The 12,986-nt window shown below is 47.5% G+C and overlaps 2 non-coding genes across 2 annotated transcripts; one reads left to right on the top strand and one right to left on the bottom strand.

Annotated features, from left to right (window-relative positions):
* Positions 1 to 10,414: 10,414 nt before the first annotated feature.
* Positions 10,415 to 10,487, bottom strand: TRNAV-CAC (transfer RNA valine (anticodon CAC)). Its single transcript has one exon. It is a non-coding gene; the product is annotated as a tRNA-Val (tRNA).
* A 2,078-nt stretch (positions 10,488 to 12,565) lies between these two features.
* On the top strand, positions 12,566 to 12,638 carry TRNAK-UUU (transfer RNA lysine (anticodon UUU)). Its single transcript has one exon. It is a non-coding gene; the product is annotated as a tRNA-Lys (tRNA).
* Positions 12,639 to 12,986: the final 348 nt, after the last annotated feature.

Genomic DNA, 12,986 nt, shown 5'->3' with positions numbered 1-12,986 from the left:
GACAGGTCTCCCTCTGTTCATTCACACCATTCTTCTGTGTCAAGGCATGCCCAACCCTCCCTCCCTGAAGACAGAATGTTAGAAAGGGAACTCAATAGATTGAGAGTGGAAGAGTCCAGACTGAAGCTTAAAAAGCAACAGCTGGATCTAGACAGGGAAGCATTTGATTTAGAAAAAGAAAGACAGAGGTTGGGGTTTGGACCCCATGGTGGCAGCAGCAGTATTCCCAATAGTCATCCTGTAAAAGAGCATGATTCTAGGAATCTGCACAAGATAGTTCCCACTTACAAGGAGGGGGATGACATTAACAAGTGGTTTGCTGCACTTGAGAGGGCCTGTGTTGTACAGGAGGTCCCTCAAAGGTAATGGGCTGCTATCCTATGGCTATCTTTCAGTGGAAAGGGTAGGGATAGGCTCCTTACTGTTAAAGAAAGTGATGCCAATAATTTTTCAGTTCTTAAGAATGCACTCCTAGATGGTTATGGCTTAGCCACTGAACAGTACAGGATCAAGTTCAGAGAAACCAAAAAGGAGTCTTCACAACACTGGGTAGACTTTGTTGACCATTCAGTGAAGGCATTGGAGGGGTGGTTACATGGCAGTAAAGTGTCTGACTATGACAGCCTGTATAACTTAATCCTGAGAGAGCATATACTTATTAATTGTGTGTCTGATTTGTTGCACCAGTACCTGGTAGACTCTGATCTGACCTCTCCCCAAGAATTGGGAAAGAAGGCAGACAAATGGGTCAGAACAAGGGTGAACAGAAAAGTTCATACAGGGGGTGACAAGGATGGCAAGAAGAAAGATGGTGAGAAATCTCAGGATAAGCATGGGGATAAGGGTAAAACCAAAGATCCTTCGTCAAATCCTAAACACTCTTCAGGGGGTGGGGATAAAATAAATTCTTCCTCTTCTTCACAACCTACACACATTAAAAAGCCTTGGTGCTTTGTGTGTAAAAACAGAGGCCATAGGCCAGGGGATAAGTCCTGTCCAGGTAAACCCCCTGAGCCTACCACCACTAATACATCAAGCTCTAGTGCCCCTAGCAGTAGTGGTACTAGTGGTGGGACTGCTGGCAACAGTCAAACTAAGGGTGTAGTTGGGTTCACTTATGGGTCCATCATAGAAACTGGGGTAGTCAGTCCCAAGACAGTTTCTGTCACACCTAGTGGCACTGGCCTTGCCACACTGGCTGCTTATCCCCTTACAATGGATAAGTACAGGCATACAGTCTCAATAAATGGTGTTGAGGCCTTGGCCTACAGGGACACAGGTGCCAGTATCACTTTGGTGACTGAAAACCTAGTGCCTCCTGAACAACACATCATTGGACAACAGTATAAGATTATTGATGTCCATAACTCCACTAAGTTTCTTCCCTTAGCTATAATTCAGTTTAGTTGGGGTGGAGTTACTGGCCCTAAGCAGGTGGTAGTGTCACCTAGCTTACCTGTAGATTGTCTCTTAGGTAATGGCCTAGAGACCTCAGCTTGGGCTGAGGTAGAGTTTTATGCCCATGCAGCCATGCTGGGCATCCCAGAGGAATTGTTCCCTCTCATTTCTACTGAAATGAAAAAGCAAAGGAAAGAAGGCCTGAAAACGCAGGATTCCTCTCCATCAACAGGTAAAAAAGGTATCACAGTATCCCCTAACCACCCTGCCATTCAGGATACCATTCCTGTGGTGGGAGAAACCTCTCCTGGGGTGGCACCTGTTCCAAGGGAAACATCAGCTGGCATAGCTGTACTCCCTAAGGTGGAAGTACCTCTCTGTGGGATAACTAACATTGGTGAGGAAAAGAGCACCATTTTAGTTAACATGGAGCATCCCTCCAACCCTCCCAGAGAAACTTTAGTGCAGAAACCCTGCACTGCCTCACAATACTTAGGACAGCATCCCTGCCCTAGTGTGGAGCTAATAGGACAGCATCCCTGCCCTGCTCCAAATCAAGAGAAACAGCATCCCTGTTCTCTCTTCTAGCCACATAGACAAGGTTTTTGCCCAGCTATGGCTTTACTGAGACAGCATCCCTGTCTGGCATTTTCATCACTACAAATAGGTTCAGTGGACAATTCCCACTGCTCTAAACTAAAACTTACTGATAGAAACTCTGAAAATACATCTTCACATTGTTGCTTAGCTAAAAAACTTCAAACAGGGTGGTTTACATCCCCACAGGGAAGTAACCATATAGTGGATGATAACGGGAGTAACCAGTCTATTGCAGAGCTACTCTCTACTTATCACCACTTAGACAATAAAGTCTCAACTGGCCAAGGTTAGCCTTATTGTCCTTCGTTTGGGGGGGGTTGTGTGAGAAAGTAGCCTCTTTCTAGCCTTGTTACCCCCACTTTTGGCCTGTTTGTGAGTGTATGTCAGGGTGTTTTCACTGTCTCACTGGGATCCTGCTAGCCAGGGCCCAGTGCTCATAGTGAAAACCCTATGTTTTCAGTATGTTTGTTATGTGTCACTGGGACCCTGCTAGCCAGGACCCCAGTGCTCATAAGTTTGTGGCCTATATGTATGTGTTCCCTGTGTGATGCCTAACTGTCTCACTGAGGCTCTGCTAACCAGAACCTCAGTGGTTATGCTCTCTCTGTACAAATTGTCACTAACAGGCTAGTGACCAATTTCACCAATTCATATTGGCATACTGGAACACCCTTATAATTCCCTAGTATATGGTACTGAGGTACACAGGGTATTGGGGTTCCAGGAGATCCCTATGGGCTGCAGCAATTCTTTTGCCACCCATAGGGAGCTCTGACAATTCTTACACAGGCCTGCCACTGCAGCCTGAGTGAAATAACGTCCACGTTATTTCACAGCCATTTACCACTGCACTTAAGTAACTTATAAGTCACCTATATGTCTAACCTTTACCTGGTAAAGGTTGGGTGCTAAGTTACTTAGTGTGTGGGCACCCTGGCACTAGCAAAGGTGCCCCCACATTGTTCAGGGCAAATTCCCCGGACTTTGTGAGTGCGGGGACACCATTACACGCGTGCACTATACATAGGTCACTACCTATGTATAGCTTCACAATGGTAACTCCGAACATGACCATGTAACATGTCTAAGATCATGGAATTGCCCCCCCCCCCAATGCCATCCTGGGATTGGGGAGACAATCCCATGATTCCCTGGGTCTCTAGCACAGACCCGGGTACTGCCAAACTGCCTTTTCAGGGGTTTCACTGCAGCTGCTGCTGCTACTAACCCCTCAGACAGGTTTCTGCCCCCCTGGGGTCCAGCCAGGCTTGGCCCAGGAAGGCAGAACAAAGGACTTCCTCAGAGAGAGGGTGTTACACCCTCTAGCTTTGGAAAAAGGTGTTAAGGCAGGGGAGGAGTAGTCTTCCCCAGCCTCTGGAAATGCTCTCATGGGCACAGATGGTGCCCATTTCTGCATAAGCCAGTCTACACCGGTTCAGGGATCCCCCAGCCCTGCTCTTGCACGAAACTGGACAAAGGAAAGGGGAGTGACTACTCCCCTGACCTGCACCTCCCCTGGGAGGTGCCCAGTGCTCCTCCAGTGTGCTCCAGACCTCTGCCATCTTGGAAACAGAGGTGCTGCTGGCACACTGGACTGCTCTGAGTGGCCAGGGCCAGCAGGTGACGTCAGAGACTCCTTCTGATAGGCTCTTACCTGTGTTGCTAGCCTATCCTCCTTGCAATGTAGCCATACCTCCTTTTCTGGCTATTTAGGGTCTCTGCTTTGGGGAATTCTTCAGATAACGAATGCAAGAGCTCATCAGAGTTCCTCTGCATCTCTCTCTTCACCTTCTGCCAAGGAACCGACTGCTGACTGCGCTGGAAGCCTGCAAAACTGCAACAAAGTAGCAAAGACGACTACTGCGACCTTGTAACGCTGATCCTGCCGCCTTCTCGACTGTTTTCCTGGTGGTGCATGCTGTGGGGGTAGTCTGCCTCCTCTCTGCACTAGAAGCTCCAAAGAAATCTCCCGTGGGTCGACGGAATCTTCCCCCTGCAACCGCAGGCACCAAAGAACTGCATCACCGGTCCTCTAGGTCTCCTCTCAGCACAACGAGCGAGGTCCCTTGAACTCAGCAACTCTGTCCAAGTGACTCCCACAGTCCAGTGACTCTTCAGTCCAAGTTTGGTGGAGGTAAGTCCTTGCCTCCCCACGCTAGACTGCATTGCTGGGAACCGCGTGTTTTGCAGCTACTCCGGCTCCTGTGCACTCTTCCAGGATTTCCTTTGTGCACAGCCAAGCCTGGGTCCCCGGCACTCTAACCTGCAGTGCACGACCTCCTGAGTTGTCCTCCGGCGTCGTGGGACCCTCTTTCATGACTTCGGGTGAGCTCTGGTTCACTCCACTTCGTAGTGCCTGTTCTGGCACTTCTGTGGGTGCTGCTTGCTTCTGAGAGGGCTCCTTGTCTTGCTGGGCGCCCCCTCTGTCCCCTCACGCAATTGGCGACATCCTGGTCCCTTCTGGGCCACAGCAGCATCCAAAAACCCTAACCGCGACCCTTGCAGCTAGCAAGGCTTGTTTGCGGTATTTCCGCACGGAAACACTTCTGCACGACTCTTCACGACGTGGGACATCCGTCCTCCAAAGGGGAAGTTTCTAGCCCTTGTCGTTCTTGCAGAATCCACAGCTTCTACCATCCGGTGGCAGCTTCTTTGCACCCACAGCTGGCATTTCCTGGGCATCTGCCCACTCCCGACTTGATCGTGACTCTTGGACTTGGTCCCCTTATTCCACAGGTACTCTCGTCAGGAAATCCATTGTTGTTGCATTGCTGGTGTTGTTGTTTCTGGCAGAATTCCCCTATCACGAATTCTGTGCTCTTTGGGGAACTTAGGTGCACTTTGCACCCCCTTTTCAGGGTCTTGGGGTGGGCTATTTTTCTAACCCTCACTGTTTTCTTACAGTCCCAGCGACCCTCTACGAGCTCACATAGGTTTGGGGTCCATTCGTGGTTCACATTCCACTTCTAGAGTATATGGTTTGTGTTGCCCCTATCCCTATGTGCTCCCATTGCATTCTATTGTGACTATACATTGTTTGCACTGTTTTCTATTACTATTACTGCATATTTTGGTAGTGTGTACATATATCTTGTGTATATTTGCTATCCTCATACTGAGGGTACTCACTGAGATACTTTGGCATATTGTCATAAAAATAAACTACCTTTATTTTTAGTATATCTGTGTATTGTGTTTTCTTATGATATTGTGCATATGACACTTGTGGTACTGTAGGAGCTTCACTCGCCTCCTAGTTCAGCCTAAGCTGCTCTGCTAAGCTACCTTTTCTATCAGCCTAAGCTGCTAGACACCCCTCTACACTAATAATGGATACCTGGGCCTGGTGCAAGGTGTAAGTACCCCTTGGTACTCACTACAAGCCAGTCCAGCCTCCTACAAGTAGTCCTTCATGCAAAGCAGTCCAGATGAGTCTTTTGTGCAGCCAGGCAGTCCCTCTGGCAGAGTACACTTGTAGGCCCAGAAGTTTCTGATTTAGTGGGGTCACAGACCCAGTATATATACCTAATAGTTCCATGGAGTGAAGGAAACTTCAAAGAGTGTTTTTGAAGTTTCAACCCAGGCCTGCCTGGCAGGAGCCCTGTGGGGGTTATCAGTCCTTTGTGTGAGGGCAGGCCTCTGGCCTTTGAAGTGTAAGAGAGAGCCCCTCCACCCTTCCTGCCCACGGGAACCTATCTGTAAGCAGCTGAATGCAGATGCAGCTGAGAGTCCTGTGTTTATGGCTGTTTGGGTGGAATGCACAGGGGGAGCTGCCAACCAGCACAGAGGGCACTGGGATTGGAGGCAGGCTGTAAGGCACAGATGACAATGAGGGCAGAGAAATGCCCACTTTCTAAAAGTGGCATTTCTAAAACAGTAATGTAAAATCCAACTTCACCAGTAAGTAGGATTTCTCACTACCATTCCAAGCGTATCAAATATGACAAGGCTACTCCTCTTAGATATCCTATGAAAGGTGCAAGCTTCACAGTAGTGAAAAATGACTTTGGGAGTTTTTCACTACCAGGACATGTACAACTTATAAGTACTTGTCCTGCCTTTTATTTACATAGCACCCTGCCCCATGGGTTACCTAGGGCCTACCTTAAGGGTGACATATTTATGAAAAGGGGAATTTACGGCCTGGCAAATAGTTTTAAACGCCAAATTGAAGTGGCAGTGACACTGCACACAAAGGCCTGGCAATGGCAGACCTGAGAGATGGTTAAGGGGCTACTTAGGTGGGTGGTGCAATCAAAGCTGCAGGCCCAGTAGTAGCATTTAATTTACTTGCCCTGGGCACATCTAGTGCACTTCGCTAGAGATGTATAGGTAAATTAAATATGTCAAGTGAATATGAGCCAATGTTACCAGGTTTTAGGCAGAGAGCACATGCACTTTAGCACTGGTTAGCAGTGGCAAAGTGCCCAGAGTCCTAAAGCCAACAAAAACTAGGTCAGAAAAAGAGGAGGAAGGCAAAAAGTATAGGGTGACATTCAGAGAGGGCCATTTAGCAACACAATGATAAATAGGATACTCGCTCAAGTCAGACATCAACAAGCTATCCTTTTCCTTGTGGCTCCCTTTTGGCAGTCTCAAGATTGGTTCTCTTTGCTTCTGGGGCTGACCATAGACTTCCCAGTTCTTCTCCCATCTTCTCCCATCGACCTTCTAATCCTTCTGGCAGTCCTCACAATCTGGTATTGGACAATTCCCTCCGGCTTTCAGCTTGGACACTAGCAGATCTGCTGAATCTGAACCCTGCATTCCTCCAGAGGATCACAATACATTCACAAATCATGGGCCCCAGGAACATCGAAGGCTTACAAGTCAGCTTGGTCTTACTAGGACGCTGGTGTGTGGGATAATGTATCAATCCCCTTTCAGCGGATATAGCGTATGTTGTTACCTTTTCCGTAGCTGAGGTCTGCAGTGGAAAAACATACCGTACCATCAATCATCACAGATCGGCCATTTCTATCAACCATCTTTCATCAATGGGCAACCAGTAGGAGAACACCCACTGCTCTGTCACCTATTAAAGGGAGTAACATTTTGTAATCTTCCTACTCCAAAATACGATACTTTTAGGGTTGTGAATGTTGTTTTGAAATTTTTCTGTCATGGCCACATAATGATGCCCTCTCTCTCAAAATCTTACAATGTTGTTGTGTCTTATTTCTATGAAAGGATTGTAAGATGTTAGAGCATTGGATATTACTTCTCTACAGTTTTCTCCTACAGGTTTACTTCTCACAGTCCACAAACGTACAAAAACAAACCTCACTTCTGTATTTCCTGATAAGCCTAATCTCTCTGTGGCACAATGTTTGTAAGAATATGAACAGCATGTAGACAATCTCAGAACATCCTCTGACCCCCAGCTGCCCTTTTCCTCCCCGACGCTTGCTCGCTGGGTTATGTGGGTCATGTCCCTTGCGGGTATTGGTGCTTCCATTTTTGGTGCCCACGCTGCGAGAGGACCTATGGCTTCCAAAGCTTTTTGGGCGGGCTCCCGTTTGCAGGGTATACTGCGATCGGCTGATTGGTCTAATGATTCTGTTTTCCATACTTTGTACTGTAAACCAGTTCGTGCTGCATCTTCAGTAGTAATTAATATGCTTTAAAGAAGCATAATAGGAGTCTCCAGTTTGTCCATAAAATGTAGATTTTCCTAGTAATTTATGAGAGAAAGTCTTACATTTATTAAAGACACAGAGACAAGTTTTATCTCACCGCAATTCAAACTTAACTCGTTCTCTGTTTGCCACCCTAACATCGGGTCCAGCACAACCACAGTTGTCTGCCTGAGGATCTGTCATCCGATCCTGGAGCTTCGGGCCTTTTTCTTCTTCAGCTTCAGTCTCGCCTGGACTCCAAGATTCTCCTTCATCCAGCTTGTTGGGACCTACGTTTATAAACTTTTGCCAAGATGTATTCACGTTTTCTTGAACCATTGCTATTGTGCTTTCAATTTTACCTTTGTTTAATATTTCTATTCAACCTCTCGCACAAGAAAAGAGGACTGTTCGCAGTCAAGCTAGATTCTACACTTTGGGCTTGAATGCTATTGGTCATTATGGTGACTGTGTTTTTTCATCCAATTGGCTACTCTTCTCGTTGCCTGATGGGATTTGTAGTTTATTCTGTTATCTTGACTGCTGCTATGAAACTAAAGCAAGATTAGTAAGCATAATACTCGCTTCCTTGTCTTTAATAAAATTAAGACTTTCTGTCATAAGTTACTAAGAAAATCTACATTCGTAAGTAGTCCTGGAGACTTCACAATGTGTGTATTTGTAATCAGTCCTGGAGACTACACAATGTGTGTGAATTTGTAAGCAGTGCCGGAGACTACACGATGTGTGTGTATTTGTAATCAGTCCTAGAGACTACACAATGTGTGTGTATTTGTAATCAGTGCTGTCCCCAGAAACTCCTGCTCACAGGGTGGAGAGAGTGGCAAATTTAAATCATGGAGGACATTCCAGTTAACCAGTAACAAGTGGTTTCTTCTAGATTCATTTGCTGCAGTAGGAGATTCTTGCCTTTTATGAAGTATATTCTATGTGATTCCTGTTGCAGTGGAACTGGCTAATTGTGTCTCCAGTGATTTTTCTAGAACCATAAAATGTTGCTTTATCATTTAGGTAAGTGTCCTAGTGATCTTATGCTGATCAGGATCCAGTATAAACCACTTGCAACTGGTGAACTGGGACTTCCAAGGAATGAAGGAAGGAGCTTGTATGACGTAAGACCAGTGCGTGCACATTATATTTAGATGCATTTATTAGAAATCCCTCCATCTCTCTTTACTCTGCAGGTGTAACAGGCTCCATTTCTTTACCTCTATATCTCTTTTCTGAGCCTGTCTCTCACTGTCTCACACTCTCTTAACTCACTCCCAGTGACTGTATCTCTCACTCTTTCTTAATTCATTCCCAATGGCCCAGTCTCTCACCCTGTCATACTCTCCTAACTCACTTTTGGGGCATATTTATACTCGATTTGGTCTTTTTTTCACTCAAATTCAGCGCAAAACTAACTCCATATTTATATTTTGACGTAAGACCTGTCTAACGTGAAAATAATGGAGTTTGCCTCATTTTGTAGATGCATGAACCTACCTTGCGTTAATGAGATGCAAGGTAGGCGGTACCATCTAAAAAATGGTGCAAACCCCATATCCCCATTTTTATCCCAGTGCTAAAATGACGCACGGTGGGAAGAGGGGCTAAATAATGGTGCAAAGCTTGCTTTGCACCATTATTTAATGCCTGGGTCAGACCAGGCATTAGGGAACCTGTGGACCTATTTCCATGGTCGCCCTCCTCAAGCCCCAGGCAGGAACACCCCCACCCACACCAGAGGGACACCGGAGGATGGGGGACCCCATCCCAGGTAAGTAGGGTGAGTATAACTAGGTATTTTTCTTTTTTTATTAAAGTACCATTGGGGGCCCAACTTGGGGTCCCCTGCATGGCACAGGGTGCAATGGCCATGCCCAGGGGACCCTGGCCCCCTCTGCTGGACGTTGGGGTGGTGTGCATGACTCCTCTCTTTTCTAAGACAGGAGTCATGTAGTATGGATGGTTTTCCATCAGAAAATGACGCTAGGCTGGTTAGAGGCATTTTTTTTTGCCTCTAACCAGCCTAACGTTATTTTTTGGTGCAAAACTCCCTTCTCCTCTATACCGCCACCCCCACCCAGCTAACGTCATTTGTTTATGCTAGCCCACCCTTTGCACCGACTTGCACCATTCCATAAACATGGCGCCCGGCTGGTGCTCAGGAATGGGGCAAGCCGGTGCAAAACCTTTTGATGCAAAACTGCATTAGTGCAATTTTGCATCAAAAAGTATCAATATACCCCTCAGTGCCTGAGTTTCTCAGTTTCTCACACTCTCTTAACTCACTCTCAGTGCTTGAGTCTCTCACCCTCTCTTAACTCACTCCTAGTACCTAAGTCTCTCAGTCTCTCACACCATCTTAACTCTCTCAGTGCATGAGTCTCTCACCCTCTCACACTTTCATAACTCACTCCCGGTGTCTAAGTCTCTCACTCTAACTCACTCCCAGTGCCTGACTTTCTCTGATGGTCCCTCAGTTGTTGTCACTTTTGCTTTAGGATTCTATGCTCAGAGTCTGGACATTTCCTGCCTGTGTTTGTGTCAAGACTGGTGCCTGCCTGTGTCAGTGCCTGCAGCATGTGCAGTGCCTGTGAGTGATGGAAGCAGATGTCCTGCTGTCTGATTGTAAAGGGACAGAGCCCGATGTCTGTCTGTCCTTGAAGCTGCTGAATGTATAAAGAGATTGTAAATAGAAATGATGTTATATGTGGGTCCTGTGGAGTCCTAGAGCGCATTCGAACAATAAAAGGAGCAGCTGTTGTGAGTTAGAGGAGAAAAGAAAAGTGTGTTTCCGCCCGGTCTCGATCCGGGGACCTTTCGCGTGTGAGGCGAACGTGATAACCACTACACTACGGAAACACACATGATACACACTGAGGCAGCTTCAGCTCTGAGGAGCTGCTGGAAGTAAATGCAGTGCGGTATATCCAGTGTACTGAATTCTGCACACCCAGGAGGGCTCTCAGTGCATACAACTGAATGCTACACAGATAGGCCTCTGACTGATCACTCAGCAGTGACTGATGCACAGATAGGTCTCAGAAGGGATCTCTCACTGATCACTCAGCAGTGCACAGATAGGTCTCAGGGAAGGGATCTCTCACAGATCACTCAGCAGTGACTGATGCACAGATAGGTCTCAGGGAAGGGATCTCTCACTGATCACTCAGCAGTGACTGATGCACAGATAAGAGGTCTCAGGGAAGGGATCTCTCACTGATCACTCAGCAGTGACTGATGCACAGATAGGTCTCAGGGAAGGTATCTCTCACTGATCACCCAGCAGTGAATGATGCACAGATAAGAGGTCTCAGGGAAGGGATCTCTCACTGATCACCCAGCAGTGACTGATGCACAGATAGGTCTCAGGGAAGGGATCTCTGACTGATCACTCAGCAGTGACTGATGCACAGATAGGTCTCAGGGAAGGGATCTCTCACTGATCGCCCAGCAGTGAATGATGCACAGATAAGAGGTCTCATGGAAGGGATCTCTCACTGATCACCCAGCAGTGACTGATGCACAGATAGGTCTCAGGGAAGGGATCTCTCACTGATCACTCAGCAGTGACTGATGCACAGATAGGTCTCAGGGAAGGGATCTCTCACTGATCGCCCAGCAGTGAATGATGCACAGATAAGAGGTCTCATGGAAGGGATCTCTCACTGATCACTCAGCAGTGACTGATGCACAGATAGGTCTCAGGGAAGGGATCTCTGACTGATCACTCAGCAGTGACTGATGCACAGATAGGTCTCAGGGAAGGGATCTCTCACTGATCGCCCAGCAGTGACTGATGCACAGATAGGTCTCAGGGAAGGGATCTCTGACTGATCACTCAGCAGTGACTGATGCACAGATAGGTCTCAGGGAAGGGATCTCTCACTGATCGCCCAGCAGTGACTGATGCACAGATAGGTCTCATGGAAGGGATCTCTCACTGATCACTCAGCAGTGACTGATGCACAGATATGAGGTCTCAGGGAAGGGATCTCTCACTGATCACTCAGCAGTGACTGATGCACAGATATGAGGTCTCAGGGAAGGGATCTCTCACTGATCACTCAGCAGTGACTGATGCACAGATAAGAGGTCTCAGGGAAGGGATCTCTCACTGAGCTCCATCACTAACCAGTGTCTGCACTGCTGAGAGGTCTTCGCTCTGCACACTCACAAGTAGATTCTGTATAAACCATTTGTGACTGGTGAACTGGATTGTGCAGGGATCAAGGCTTCCTGTCGGGCGTGAGAACAATGCAATCCTGTATCCCGAAGCCCCACAGTAGAGACATCAGTCTTCCCCTCACAGCTGTGACATGCTCACTGCTTCACTCTCACACGTCTCTCTCTGTGCCAGTCTCACACTCCCTCACACTCTCCACGGGGGTCTCACTCTGACGCCCACGGCAGTCACTCGGGTCTCTTCTCTCACTTGCACTGTTGGGACATCCCAGCCGCGTTTCCAGCATCAGATTGTTTCCTGTGAGGGTGAAAGGTCGCACAGTCGAGTCAAGGTGGCTTTTTAAATCCATCTGGGGCTGAAGCCCCCCGGTTTGTTCTTTCTCTGCGCGGATTCCCACACAATGTATGTGATGTGCTGCGATGACGTCACCATTGCGTCACATGTAAGTGCTCCAACGTCTAGTGATGGGGTTAATATGCAAATGAGTGGTTGTAAGACTTGAGAACCGCCCGAGCTCCCACAAGAGAGGCCACGTGTGGAATGAGATCGGTGGGGCGCCAGCAGCTGTTAAAGTGGGATTCTAGGCGCTGGCTTCAGTGAGGCTGACTCTGGCTGTGTGTGTTGTGATTGGATGACAGCTCAGGTGCACCCAGGGGTAGGAGGTGGACCCCAGATATGAATAAAACAGCAACACCATGTTGGCAGAACTGGGTACAGAAAAAGCACATACCACCACTTCACCTTTCAATCTGAAGCCCGGATAGCTCAGTCGGTAGAGCATCAGACTTTTAATCTGAGGGTCTAGGGTTCAAGTCCCTATTCGGGCGGTGCAATTTTTTTTTTTTTTTTTAACATTTACCTGTTATTAAATAGTATTAAAATGATCAATTATTTTTTCCTGCTTTTCACTCTTTCATCTCTAACATTTAATCTGTTATCACTCCGGCTTCTTAAACCCAGCAGCGCCCCCTGCTGACATTATAGCAGTTTTCAGTGACGTTTCATAGTCAGACACTGGTTTGTGCCACGTGGCCCTTCCTTGCCGCCACTAACCACGGTGAGAGAGTGAGTCTGGTGCAGCCACAAGCACAGCACCAGATTACCCCCCACAGACGCCCTCAGAGTTACTCACAAACCACAGACCGCTTCCCCGGGAGACACAAGCACAGCGCCAG

This window comes from Pleurodeles waltl, unplaced genomic scaffold (genome assembly GCF_031143425.1).
Source record: "Pleurodeles waltl isolate 20211129_DDA unplaced genomic scaffold, aPleWal1.hap1.20221129 scaffold_67, whole genome shotgun sequence".
Classification (NCBI taxonomy): domain Eukaryota; kingdom Metazoa; phylum Chordata; class Amphibia; order Caudata; family Salamandridae; genus Pleurodeles; species Pleurodeles waltl.
Note: the sequence above shows the minus strand (reverse complement) of the source record. Positions and strands in the feature narration are given on the sequence as shown.